Here is a 14,475-nt window from a genome sequence, read left to right on the forward strand (position 1 = left end):
GTCAGCACAGAGACCAAAAGGATGGGGCATACGAAGGAGTTGTTTTTCTGATGGAAGCTGACAGGAGAACTAGCATGACTGAATTTATGTAAGAGTCGCAGGTTTTTGTATACTGTCTCATTTTAACCAGCTCTGTCTCCACCTTTCTTAGAAGGACCCTTACCTTTTACCTCTCTTCCTCTACAGAGAATCTGTCAACAAAGCTCACAGATAAATGCACTGCCTTTATCTTCTCCCTGGAGGAAGGGGAAGAAAATGGAAGAAAGCATTTATTGTCTAACTACTCCTGGAAAATATGAACTAAAGTATTTTCATCCCAGATTAGGCAGGGATAACAAACCAAAGAAATGATTCTGTCCAAGTCTACCTTGGTGAACCAATGAAATTACAGGTTACTTATAGATAGACACACAGATGATTTAAAGGCCCCTCCATGATGGGAAATTCCATTCAGCAAAAATGGCTCGTCAAAGCTGCATCTGTGAAACTCCCTGCCTAACTTCAACAGCACCTCCACCCAATTATCTTCTTTCCCCCAGAAATTATTTACTGCTTATAATCTTGGATAAGACTTTGTGACATTGTAACTTTCTGAGCAGAGTCTTCTATGTTTCCCAAGCTTTCTGAGTTTCTTAGGTTTCCCTGGCTTCTTGAGTTACAAGCATCTCTTATTTCCATCCAGGAGAGAATATTCCAGTCCAGAGTAAATATGTACACAACAGCATCAAAAATAAATTTCTCTGCCATAGTCTTTTAATTTTATGTTCTATCATTCAAAAACCTCAGGGTGGGGCTGGAAAGAGGGCTCAGAGGTTAAGAGCACTGACTGCTCTTCCAGAGGTCCTGAGTTCAATTCTCAGCACCCACGTGGTGGCTCACAACTGGCGTCCTCTTCTGTATACATAATAAATAAATACATATTAAAAAGAAAAAAAAAAACCTCAGGGTCGTTTTTACATGTCTTAGGAGCTGTAAGGGAAGATGGAACATACAGTGAGATAATAGTAGGGAAGCCTAGGACAAGTCATGAGAGAGATATTTTATAGCAGGTTTTTAAAAATAATTTTCTTTATTTTTTGAGATTATAATAAAATTACATCATTTCCTTCTTCTAAACACTCCCATGTACCCTCCCAGCTCTCTTTAAAATTCATGGCCTTTTTTTCCTTCAGTAGTTTGTGTGTGTGTGTGTGTGTGTGTGTGTGTGTGTGTGTGTGTGTGTATCTGTGTATTCCTAAATACATAAATGTAACCAGCTCAGTCTGTATAATGTTACTTATATGTATGTATTATATTATTACAGGGCTGATAATTTAGTATTGCATAAGTGTGCTCTTCCTTGGAGAAGAGTATTTCTTCTTCTCTCAGCTTTCCGTAGTTGTCTATAGTTCTTTGTATAGTATTGAAGTCTCCTGATCTTTTCCCTGTCCGCATTAACATGTAACATGTCCATTAGTCTTATTGTTGTTTAGCTCATGTTTAAGTATCTATATAGGTAAGATTTCATGGTGTAACTTCTGAAATTTCTAGAAAAAACAGTCTCACAGCAAATCCATTTCTGACCCCTGTATAATAGAGTCTTTTCAAAAGGCTCTAAAAAGTGCTACAAATGTTTTCATAGGCCCTGTGATCATTATACACAGTCTGAAGGTCACTGCAGCCTCTTAGAGGGAACAATTAGTATTTCTAGTTCCTTTACCTTTGTAGTTTTGATGGAGGAATATGAATTTTTCACCAGTGTGGGAGGAGATTAGTCTTCAGTTAAGAGATTTCTTGCTATGCTGAGCCTCCTGAGGTTTGACGCTAAAAGGGAAGATATTATAGATACTTCATCTGCTTTTTACTTTTATATTGCCATGACACAAAAAATTATAGGGTATGTCCTATGATAAATAATAGTAGGTCTTTATCCTAGAGACCAATAAAGTATATCTCATATACTCATTTTGTCTATAATTAAAAATAGAAGCAAATAAATAGTATAAATCATCTTTCATCTCCCTTTATAATAGAAAGTCCAAGTGTTTATGAAGTCAGAAAGTGCCCTACAAAACTAGCTTAAACAAATCTCTGTCACAACATCTCTCCAAACCTTTCAATGAAGAATATCAATAGCAAAATTTTCCCTGCTTCCCTAAGCAAAGGCTACATTTAAGAGCAAGAGATTGAACCTAAATCCAAAAACAAGCCAAAGAAAAGGGCAGAGTCTGGAAAAGAGACAAACTGGACAGCGGCTTCGAAGTGTTAGGTATCAGCTGGGACTCAGGTGTCTTCTTTCTGTTTAAGAAGCAGTAAACAGACTTTGCAGACAAAATCTTTTGATTAACTGACCAGAAGGCTTTGCTAGTGCTGAGAAACTGCCCCATAGCAGTAGAAGGGACAGTCTGAATCTACACCCTGACTTCTCACTTATTTGTTAAGTGACCACAGCATACTCATAAACTTCTTAATTAATAAGTGGAGGCAAACTTACAAATGTACTTCAACCAATGCCTGCTATGTAACTGATACTTGGTGAAAATACAAATTTTCTTTCTTTTATAAAAAATATTTTATTAATTCTGTGACAATTTAATGCAATGAGTTTTGATCTTACTTAAAGCCCCTAAACTCTTGCGAGATCCACCAACCCCTTCTCTACTCACTTAGCCTTTTGTCCTCTTTCTTTCTTTTGCTTTTAAAACCATTAATGTAGTCTTAGTCAAAGACTCAAGTATGCGGTGTCTTCAGAAATAAGGTCTTACTGTCAAGTTCTAGAAGGTAACCAAAAGCATTCCTAACAACCTGCAATGTTTGGAGAGCTATGGAACTTTACTGGCCAACAACTTCAAGAGAGAAAGAGCCCATTTTTGGCATGAGGCTTTTTATTTTTTAGCCTATAGTATCTACTAGGGGCATTGCCATCTATTATAAATAGACACCAATTGTCTTATCTCCTCTCCCTCTTACCTTCACTGAAATGCAGGAAGGAAAAAAACTCCAAATAAATAATATATAGGCTCTTCCCTGCAGATCTAGTAAAATGAGCTCACACTAATAAATCCTAAGGTAAACTACTCTTTGTTACATAGAAGGATATTAAAACAGAGCTATTTAAAAAAAATAGGCCTCACTGTGCAGTTTTGGTTGGCCTAGAACCATTGATGACCTGGCATTCACAGAGATCCACCTGCCTTTCCCTACTTAGTATTGTGACTAAAGATGTGAACAACTACACCTGGTCTTAAGATGAAAATTTATTTTGAGACAAGGTCTAGTTATGAAGTCTTGGGTGGCCGGGAACTTGTTATGCAAACCAAGCTGGCCTGAAACTTATAGAGACTTGCCTGCCTCTGCCTTCTGAGTACTGGGATTAAAGGTGTGAGGCACTATGCCCAGCTAAAATGGAGCTTTAAAGGAGGTGTGCATTCAGGTGGAGCCTTGAAGCAACAGGATGAGAGATATGGGTTGAACTTTACAGCACAAAAAGACAATAAGGAGACGCTGAGAGGAGCCATAAAGACAATTTTACAAACTTTGTAAAAAGATTCAAGAGAGAGAAACTAGAGCAGGAGGTGAGCTTGTTTTGTTTCTTATAATTGAATATGAAGTGTCTTGCTCCCTGGATGGTGTCCCTATTTGGGGGAATTGTGAAACTTTGGGAAGTAAGGCCTGACTGGATGAAGTGGGACCCATGGGATGTGCCTGGGCCTCTTATTTGCTCTCAGTCTCTTGTTCACTATGTGCTTTCAATGACACAATGTTCTGTCTTACCATGGACCCAGAATCAAGGGGGCCAAGGACTATGGACAGAAATTTCTGGAAGTGAGCTAAAGTATTTCTAGCTTTCACTTATTATTCTCTCAGGTATTTTAGCTATGAAAAACTAACACTAACACAATTTCTATATCTTAAAAGATTCTCTCAAAATTTTTGACAAAAGAAAGTACCAGAACCATAATTAGAATACTGCTTTAAGTTAGGCTGATACCCCTAACCCAACCCCTCCTCACACATTGTTCCTATGTCCTAATAAAAGCCAGTCATAAATACCAGCACAATGATTTTGCCTAGTTGTAACTTTATTATTTCATTAACAAAACTATAATGAAGACTTTACATCTGCTAATCACCTTATGAATAGCATTAGAAAGTGGACTGTCAGCTATGGCCTCTATTTCCAAATGACTGAGACACTGTAAATAACAAATGCAAGACAAAACAAAATAAAACCACGCTAAAGTTCTGCATTTAGAAATAAGGACAGACCATGGCAAGAAAAACTATTATAGACAGTTCTATATGATAGGCAACAAGGAAACCTTCTGGCAGGTACCTTCACCAGAATTGGAAACAATTACAAGTGTATCAAGCAGACATCAAGGTAGGAATATATGAAATAGCTATTCCAGGAGAGATGGATGAAAGCATTAAATAAAGCTATAGAAAGATACCACTGGGGAGCATACAAAGGGCAGGATGTTCTAACATTTCATCTTGTGTGAAACAATCTGAACTATGCTTTACAAGACCAATGACTATGTTTTACAAGACCAAAGGAAAGATCCTGGACAATTATAATCACATTTCCAGTATTGAAAGCATGGAGATAAGTACAGAAGTTTAGGTTGTTATGAAGGAGACTGGTAAGTAGACTTTTCTAACAACCTGATAGTAGAAACAGGTTTTATTTAAAGTAAGATTACCAGGGAATGAAAAGAAAAGACTAATACATAGTATTTTATAGACACAGAGGTGTGTGTGTGTGTGTGTGTGTGTGTGTGTGTGTGTGTGTGTGTGTTTCTAGTTAGTTTTTAAACAAGTTGACACAAGCTGCAGTCATCGGGAAAGAGAGAAACTAATGCTCTCAGGCTGGCTTGTAGTCAAGTCTGTGAGGTGTTTTCTTGATTAATGATTGATGTGAGAGTGCCCAGTCATCTTTTGAGTAAAGTCACCACTGGACAGGTGGTCTTGGGTTATGTGAATAAACAATCTAAGCAAGCCACAGGAGCAAGCCAGTAAGCATTCCTCCATGGTCTCTTCTTCAGTTCCTGCCTCCAGTTCTGCTTGAGTTCCAGCCTTGGCTTCCCTCAATGACAGATTGTGATCAGACCATGTAAGCCAGAAGCTCTTTCCTCCTCAAGTTGCTTTTGGACATGGTGTTTTATCACAGCAATAGAAAGCAAACTAGGTCATATATGTGGAGACAAATAAGAGCATAGCTACAAGAGAAAGCAAGCTAGGTATGTATGTGGAGATAAACAGCAGTTTAGATGCAAGATAAGTGGAATGAAAACAAAGAACTGAATCAAAGATGTGGACTTATAGGGGCTACTAATAATAATGTGTTATAAAAGACAAAAATGATTCATTTGCTTAATTACACCCGAGGTCTAAAGAAGAAATCAAAAGAAAGGGCAACAAGAGAAGAAAGAGGAAGAGGGATTCGAGGCAGAGAAAGAACAAGAAAGGTGAAGAGGAGGAAGAGAATGAAGGATTTGATTTTTGCTTTTTATTGAATTTATTGACACAAGCTGCAGTCACCTGGAAAGAGGGAAACTCAGCTGAGAAAATGCTCTCAGGGATCAAAGTCTACCAGCAGGCCTAGATTTTCATGCTTCAGCCCATTGTTTCGATGTTCATTATTGCATGGTCTAGAAGCTTAATATATTTGGTTTTGATGGTACATGTGTATAAGTTGAAGACAATTAGAGCACCAATGTCTACATGAATATTAATGAACCACAAAGCAGAAGGTGGGAAGTTGTGTTTCCTTCTGAAAACTTAGAAAATTAGTATTTAATGCTATTTAAGGTAATACAAACAAAATTTTCATGTGCACCTCCTCCAGGAATCTACCCCTTGTCCAACCACTCTCTGCATCTTCATTAGGTTTGGCTTCTGTATGTAATGCACAGGAAGACTGTCTATCAGGACCACAATCAGTGATAAGTCTTCGAGGAGGAAGGAGAACAAGGTAAAATCTTGACTTTCCGTTTCTCAGTCTCTTATCTCAAACTTGATTGTTTAGATGAGGCTTAGAACAAATTCCAGAAAGGCTTAAAGGGGTGTCGTGGGGTTCTGTTTGTTAGAAAGTATCCTTTCTGTGTCTAGTTCTTCAAAACAGATACATGCAACCATGCATTATATATTTTATGGAAAAGAGAACTTCCAATGCAGCAATGTTCTAGGAAACCACTAAGGGTCCTCTGCTGAACTCTCCACTCACAACTTTGACCTCACGTCTTTATTCCTACTAGCATTTGGTTTCAAATTTCTTTTTTTTCTTCTGGACTATGGTTTACTTTGATGCTTATCAATTCTTAGACTTTTCTCTTCCTTTTAGTTTCCCACATCCAGTCCCAACCTGAGAAACACTTGCTGAGCTACCGCATTCTATTTAGAGAGACTCGTTTATCTTAGTAGATGTAGAAGACTGGAACATACAAAGGAACTCCAATCTCCAAATTATGACCAGCCTTTGTAAGGGTAGTGTTGAAGCAAACCAAACAAGACAGAAGCCTCCTTCAAAAGGCATAAGAGATAGTTTATTCTGTAGCTAAATTTGAGTGGCCATAATTTGAGTGAGCCAGTTTTTTGTTGGTGTTGTTGTTACAGTTGTTGTTGTTGGTTTTCAGATTCCCTTATATGAGCATTCCAGAACTCCAGTTAAAGTTTTTCAATTGTCTTTTGGACTTGTATGATATACCTAGTTAAGGACTTACAATTGAAGATCTCTTACTAGGATCATTCTGTTTTTATCTGGATGCTGACATCTGCCTGTTTGCAGAATGCCACAATCTTGACTCCTTTTATATCATCGGCAAACGAATCTAGGTGTCATTTACTTGGAGGTTATTTCATAAATGTACAGATCATCTGTTAGAGACATTTCCACCTCACTGTTGCTGGTAGCCTAAGGAGAAGCCATGGCTCAAACCACCCCTGACAGCTGCAAGCCTAGGCTTTAGTTCTGAGCATATATGAATCTTAGCAATCTCAACTTCCCAGTGCTTTTATGTTATGTTTGTTTTTCTTGATGTTTGTTCCAAAAGTGGAATTTCAAAATCTATAACCTGCCCTTCAAAACAAAAGGCCAACCTCTCAGTTAGATTTTTCCCAAATATCAATATGTTGAAGATCAAGTTATTTTCTCTAAGAATCTCTTTCCTAGTATTACTCATACATTGAGAGGACAATTAGTCCCTTTATATAACAATTGGTCTTTTAGACAGATCAAATATTTGGTTTTCCCAACCTCAGAGATCAAATACAGTTTTCAGTGCTCTCCATTTTCCATTTTCCTTTGTTTTGTCTTATTTAGTTGTGAACTGTTTATCTGACTAGATGCAGCAAGATATGGGCTATATTCTATCAGATATAAACTTAAATATCAGTAACTTTTAGCAGTAAGTGGGACACAATATTGCTGAGTATTTTTTAATAGATTCTTTAAAGTATACTTACTAAAAAGAAATCCAAATCACATTTCTTTCAACATTTTAAAATACCAACACAAAACCACCCTCACCACAAAGGGAATAAGATAGTTTATTCTGGAGCCAAATATGAGCCATGACAGCTGAGGAACAAAGATTTGTGTTCTTCTAAAGTACATGTACCAAAGTGGTAACAATTTGATGACACTTTTATAGAAAAGAAAGCTATAAAACAAGACACTTTTACAACACATCAGTAGAAACATTGAGTAGTTGGGTTGAAGTGCAGACATCTCAGCTCTAGGCCTCAGATTCTAATTGAGAGTATTATTACCCTTTGGTTTGTAGAAGCTATGTGTTTGTTTATACATTCAAAAGGATTTTCCTGGGCTGGAGAGATAGCTCAGTAGTTAAGATCATTTGTTGTTCTTCAGGATGATCTGTGTTCAATTCTTAGTATCCGTGCCAGATGATTCACAAGCACCTATAAATTCAGCTCCAAGGGATCCTACACCTTCTTCTGGCCTTTGAGGACATCTGTACACACATGGCACACACACACACACACACACACACACACACACACACACACACACACGAGTACATACACATATACAAGTAAATAAAATATAAATAAATCTAGCAGGAGGTTCAGTGGAAGGTATGTACAGCCTCTTCCCAAGAACTTTTGTTCACACTAAAAACTGATGTAAATGAGGCCATTTATTTTCTTCCATAACATCATATGGAAATTTCTCTCATTCTTAGTTAATAGAGCATAAGGCAAAGAATAAAAAATAGTTGTTTTTTTTCCTTTTACTGAAGTTCAAATTGTTGATTATTTGGTGAAGGGCTGGCCTCAGAGATCTATAAAAGAAGCAATCTCTAAAACACTTTGCTTTGTGTCAAGCCAAATTTCACAAGACTGGTGCTATTGTAAAAACAACACTGTAAACAGGTGAGAAAATCAGTTTTTAATCAGCTACACGCTTTTACAAAGTAATTAAAACTATCCATACATTAAATATGTAATTGGTCTTCCTAGCAATTTACTCACAAGGACAAATTTCTATTGATAAACTCCTCCCACAATAGAAAGTGAAGCTGTCCCATGAATTATGGAGAGCCTGCTCCTTGTGCAGCTCTTTAATTGTAGCTGATAGGGCTGCTGCTTCAAATGCTCCTAATGCACTAGCTCTTGAATTATTGATGGGTCTCCAACCTCAGCACATTTGCCACTGGAGCCTATTTCTTTAGTGTCAAGCCTTCCGTATTGCAGCAGGCTCCGTCCAGAGACATGACTAGCAAGGTTTCAGTTTTATGTTATCATTATTATTATTTTATATATGATATACACTCAAAGATACAATATGAATTTTAATGACATGGGTTGAACCTTCTGCTTGCAATGCTTTAAGATTTCAGGGACTCTTTCTAGTCTACCTCCAAATTTAAATATGAATTTACTTTAATACTAGCTAAGCTTAAAAAACATGTTCTCTAAATCTTCTCATGCCCAGTCTTCTCCAGTACCTGAATGACAAAAAGAAATAAAAAAAAAAAAAAGAAAAAAGAAAAAGGAAGGGCACGACTGCTCCTGGGTGAGTTTGAGGAGAAAATTTATTGTAGATAAAAGGGAAAACATAGCCATAGGCAGGGACATCTGGAACAGTCCAAAGTGAACATGACCCTGAGCTGGGCCATGTGAGGAGAGGGGAGCACCAGGAGACCAGGAGGGTAAAGGCTAGACCAAAAGGGTGAAAAGGCTGGGTGACCAAAATGGTTGAATTATACAGCGAGGGGCTGGTGGAAGAAGCGCAATTCCCTGGGCTGGAGAAGTTTAGGGTACTGGATGGGGTATGCCAGCCATACCTGTAACAGGTAGGGACTGAGGGATGTTGGGAGAACCTGGGCCAGGTCTACTTTGATATGTTAATAGGCACCTCAGATAGCCATTTATCCTGGGTTTGAGTGCTAACAGTACCTCAGATGAAATCTGAGAGAAAAAAAAAAAAATCTGGTTCTTTTTATTCTTTTAAAGACATGGAGAAAGATTTGTCTCAAAACAAAGAGGATTTTTAGAGGCTGGAATTGAATATGGCCATTAGGTTATGCTCAGCTGACCATGGGATATGCCACAAAAGAGCCCCCATAAGATAAAACAAAGCTAGACAGCCGATACAAATAGAAAGGCTCACTACCCAGTAACTTTCCAACTATCTGCTGGTCTACCTCCATCTTTTCTGTTGCTAGAAAGGAAGTACACACAACAACAAGTTGCTATCCTGGGCATAGTCATAAGGGCACTGTGTGAATGTGACCCAGAACATCTTGTGCAGGTGCCAGGTGATCTGATGCTGATGCTTACCAGAGAATTAGGTGCAGAATGTAAAGTACTGACCACTTCTATTCTACGGAAAGAGACTCTGACCCAGGAAGCAAGAATATGGCTCAGATAGCTGGTCACTTTTTCCTAGGGGCCTGTGCTGTCCAGTCAGAAGAATTCACTACCTGAGGCTGAGGATTAAATCACCATCACCTCCTTGTTTACATCAGGAAAACTAGAGAGAGCTGGATCAATCCCCAGGGTAGAAAGTGTTCTGCTGTCTCCAGGGATTTTCTGTCCAGTGTAGAATATGATATTTGCCAAATTTGTGAACATAATGAGCTGCCCAGAAAGATGCAGGCTAGTTAGGGAATTCCAGGCTAATTGAACCTGCCTGTTAAATGTGTCCCAGATTAGTTCAACCCTGACTGCAAAAAGGATGGAAAGGCAGTCATGTTTAAAGAACATAATCTCTATATTTTCAGTACACTTGCTTGTGCAATGGACAATGACTTGCAAAACTAATGAAGTCTGCAGCTCTGGGGTCCTAAAATAGTTCCTTTTCTATTCTCAGCACAAGTTGCCAAAGGGACATATTTATTTTAGACTTGAATGTTCAAAAATGTATGATAGCCACCCTGCTACACATGGTTGAGTTCACTGAGAGAACTCTATTTTCTCATTTTCATTTTACCTGTTATTTTCCTCCACTAAAATGATTTTCCTGGACCTTCAGTGAGAACTCTTTAACATGTGACTATGAAAACGATGAAGACTACAATCAGATTAATTGTCTGAAGCATATCTTGAGAAATATATTCTCCTCTCTGCAGCCTTCGCTTTCTTCTTTGCATCCCTAAAAAGGATTTTCAGAGTGCTTTGAAGCTGTCTGTGAAATGCCTCCCGGTGTGATCCTTCCTCTCTGCCCTGACAACAACTGCATGCCTTACTCCCTGGCTCTGTTTCTTCTCAGGCCTCCTCTTGAAGGAGGCGAAGCTTTGCTCATGCCGGCCTTTCTCTTACTTTTCTGCCTCCAGTGATCATTATCCAAACCAGAACTATAAAATACTAATGAATACAGTGCTCATCAAAATGAAAAATGTTATTTACACATATTTTTGAAAAGACAGAAAATCCACAGCCTGAATTTGATTCTGACTTTGAATTCAAGCTACATTGATGTTATTTTGTGTCCTGTAAGGTACCTTGAATTTTACCCAGTCCTTTTCAAGTGTTAGTTACATTAATGAGCCATTGTCACACTGGTGCTATTCGGCAAACTGCTCCACAGCCAGTGTTAGGTAACAACAACACCAACAACATGGCTGACCTGTGACTTGTGCAGGATGTGGCTAGCCTCAGACTAGGCCAAGTGGTGGGTGCAAGACAGTTCCCACTATTTCTCATTCTTCAAGAAATGGTAAACAAGTACAGGCAATGATGAGCACATGTGCAGTAGGACAATACAGCCACTCAATGCATTTTAAGTCTTTGTGGGACATCTGTTACATACTGACAAAAGTAAGTCACAGGCCAAATCCATGTGTGGCAATCTAATTAGATACATACAAACTACAGCCAGGAAGTAAAGAATTGAGACAATAAGTCAGTCTACCATATTAGAACTTTTCCTTATAGTATCCTTGACAACTTTCAACAGAATACACATAAATATAAATTAACAAAATTTAATTAACTTACTAGGTTAAATATTATGGCACCTTTAAAAAACATTTTAATAAATTCTCCTTCCTCCTTGAAGGATGAGAAATAATGGGGACTGTCTTGCACCCACCAAGTATCCTAGGAGGAAGCTAGCCACATCCTGCACAACTCACAGGTCAGCCATTTTTTTTTTTTTTTTTTTTTTTTTTCTTTTTTTTTTTTGTTACCTAACACTGGCTGTGCAGCTCAGGACCAGCCAGTGGTGGCTCCAACCCACTTAGTGGCCTGTGCTGTGGGAGCTGCTGACCAGTCCTCAGTGGCTTGCTGGGCACTTCAGTCCTCAGTAGGGAAGTGATGAAGAGCACAGAGGGCATCCGCGCACCCTCAGACCAGTGGGGGTCCTCTGGCTGAACAGCAGTGAACTCTGGAGCTGGCACAGTCCATTCACCCTGAAATTCCTCCTCAGTCACAGCTTTCTTAGCAGCAGCCTGCTCATCCTTCTCAATCTCTCTGTCTCTGTAGAAGTAGAAATCAGACATGACTTTCCATGAGTGCTCACGGGAGATAATGCTACGCATGCGGAGTATTCTCCAGCCAGCATCCACATCAAACCCACCCAATGAGCTCCCTTGTTGTTACATGGGATGGAAATGTTCATGTAGCGCAGAGGAGAGCTGGTGTTACACAGAGCAGTGGTGAGCAGGCTGATGTAAAATGCCTCTGTGAGGGACTGGTGGTAAGCCCCCGGGATTAGTCACCACTAGAAGCCATGTTTCCGTGGAGGCTGTTTAAACCTGGTTAGTGAAGGTCCTAGGTATGAAGCGGCCAGCAATTGGAGTGACTCCAGGGGCTTCAGTGAACTTCAGCACGGCTTGCTGGCCTGTGCTCCTGGAGATGATGCTGAGACATCATATACATATACATATAAATATATATGACAGAAACCTTCTGAATCTTTTAAACATGAAAACTTATTTTGAATAAGGTTTCTTTGTTTGTTATGATTGTTTGCTTACCTTAAATCCCTACCTTATTCAAAATAAGTTTTTGTGTTTAAAAGATGTATATATGTATGTATATGTATACAGGTATACACACATATTATATATTTATATATATATATATATATATATATATGTATGTATTTATATATGAGCAAGAGAGATTCTTTTTTTTTTTGAGCTGAGGACTGAACTCAGGGTCTTGCGCTTGCTAGGCAAGTGCTCTATCACTGAGCTAAATCCCCAACCCCATATAATAAACTCTTTATTATTATTATTATTATTATTATTATTATTATTATTTATTATGTATATATTATTCTACCTGCATGTTTTGCCTGCAGGCCAGAAGAGGGCACCAGATCTCATTATAGATGGTTGTGAGCCACCATGTGGTTGCTGGGAATTGAACTCAGGACCTTTGGAAGAACAGCTAATGCTCTTAACCGCTGAGCCATCTCTCTAGCCCGTGATTCTTATTTAGTATAATTTGGATAAAGCAAAAGTATCTTATTTTTAAATTAACTTTTAACTCCATTTACTCTAACTAGAGATGTGCAAAGATTTGAGACAACTCTTCTTACCCAAATTATACAAAAGACATCACTAGTAACAACATTCATATCTTAAGTGCTGATGTTTCCTGATTAAATGAATATCTAAGATGTTGTAGTGGTTTGAATAGGTATGACTCCCATAGACTCTTGTGTTTGAATGCTTGGCCCATAGGGAGTGGCACTATTAGGAGGTGTGACCTTGTTGGAGTAGGTGTGACCTTGTTGGAAGAAGTATGTTACTGTGGAAGCAGGCTTTGAGGTTTCATATATGCTCAAGTAACATACCCAGAATAATAATAGTTCATAGTTACTTCTTTTTTTTTTTTTTCATAGTTACTTCTGTTGCCTGTGGATCAAGGGATATCTCCTTCTCCAGCACCATGTCTTTGTGCACACTGCCATGAAGATAATGGACTAAACCTGAAACTGTAAGGCAGCCCTAATTAAATGTTTTCATTTATAAAAATTGTCATGATTGTGGTGTCTCTTACAGCAATAGAACCCATAACTAAGACAGCTATTAGTACCAGGGACTGTGGTACTAATGCTGTGATAGGCTGTACCATGCTTTTGCTTAGAGGAATTTGGACTTAGAGTTTGGGTTAGGAGAGCAGTAGAATGCTTTAAGTACTGTTTAATGGGCCAAACTGGTAGGAACATGGAAGACAGTAGTGCTGAGAATGACTGAAACTGTGGGGGCTGGCTCAAGAGGTTTCAGAGGAGAAGAATCTAATATGTTGCCTAGAGATTGGTCTTATGATACTTTGGTGAAGAATGTGGCTGCTTTTTGCCCTTGTCTGAAAAGTTAGTCTGAGGATAAAATGAAGAGATTTGGATTAACTCTCTTGGCAGGGGAAATCTTAAAGCAGTCTAGTATAGACTCTGTCATATGGTTATTGCACTCATTCTTATGAAGATCTATAATAAATAGGAGCAAGCATAACAAGAAAAAATACAAAGTGTACATTTTGAGGAGAAAAGGGGCACTAGGAAGTGGAAATAAACTAAGTCCTGTATTCAAGGAGATAAACAAATTAAGGAATGGAATAAAAGGAGTGGTAACCTCAGGGAAAGACTCCACCCAGCCAAGCTTCCAAGTTGTGGAAAAAAGCTTAGAGCCAGGTATGGTGGTGCACACCTTTAATCCCAGCACTCAGGAAGGCAAAAGCTGTCAGATCCCTGAGTTTGAGATAAACAGAGTGAGTTCCAGGACATCTTAGCTTAGGCAGTGAAGAAAAGCATTGAAAACAGAAAGTTGGTAGAGATATAATTGAACAAGGGGGCCATGTTCCAGGCCCAGCAAGCAGCAGAAGTTGGCAGTTTTAGCCATGTGGTTCTGGCTTTAGAGTCAAGAACTGAAGAAAGGGGTATGGAATCTCCCTCTGCAACTAAGGAAAGCTGCCAAGGGCATTTGTGTATCAGGAGTGTCCCTGTGTGGAGGCCAAGAGAGACCATTTCATGAAACTGTGAAGTTGAAGCCTGGATTGCTTGGAGACCCTAAGATGTTG

At 38.7% G+C, this 14,475-nt stretch overlaps 1 pseudogene; it reads right to left on the minus strand.

Annotated features, from left to right (window-relative positions):
* Positions 1-11,655: 11,655 nt before the first annotated feature.
* LOC118584580 overlaps positions 11,656-14,475 on the minus strand; it is a 28,878-nt pseudogene continuing 26,058 nt past the window's right edge.

Source organism: Onychomys torridus, chromosome 5, assembly GCF_903995425.1.
Source record: "Onychomys torridus chromosome 5, mOncTor1.1, whole genome shotgun sequence".
Lineage (NCBI taxonomy): Eukaryota > Metazoa > Chordata > Mammalia > Rodentia > Cricetidae > Onychomys > Onychomys torridus.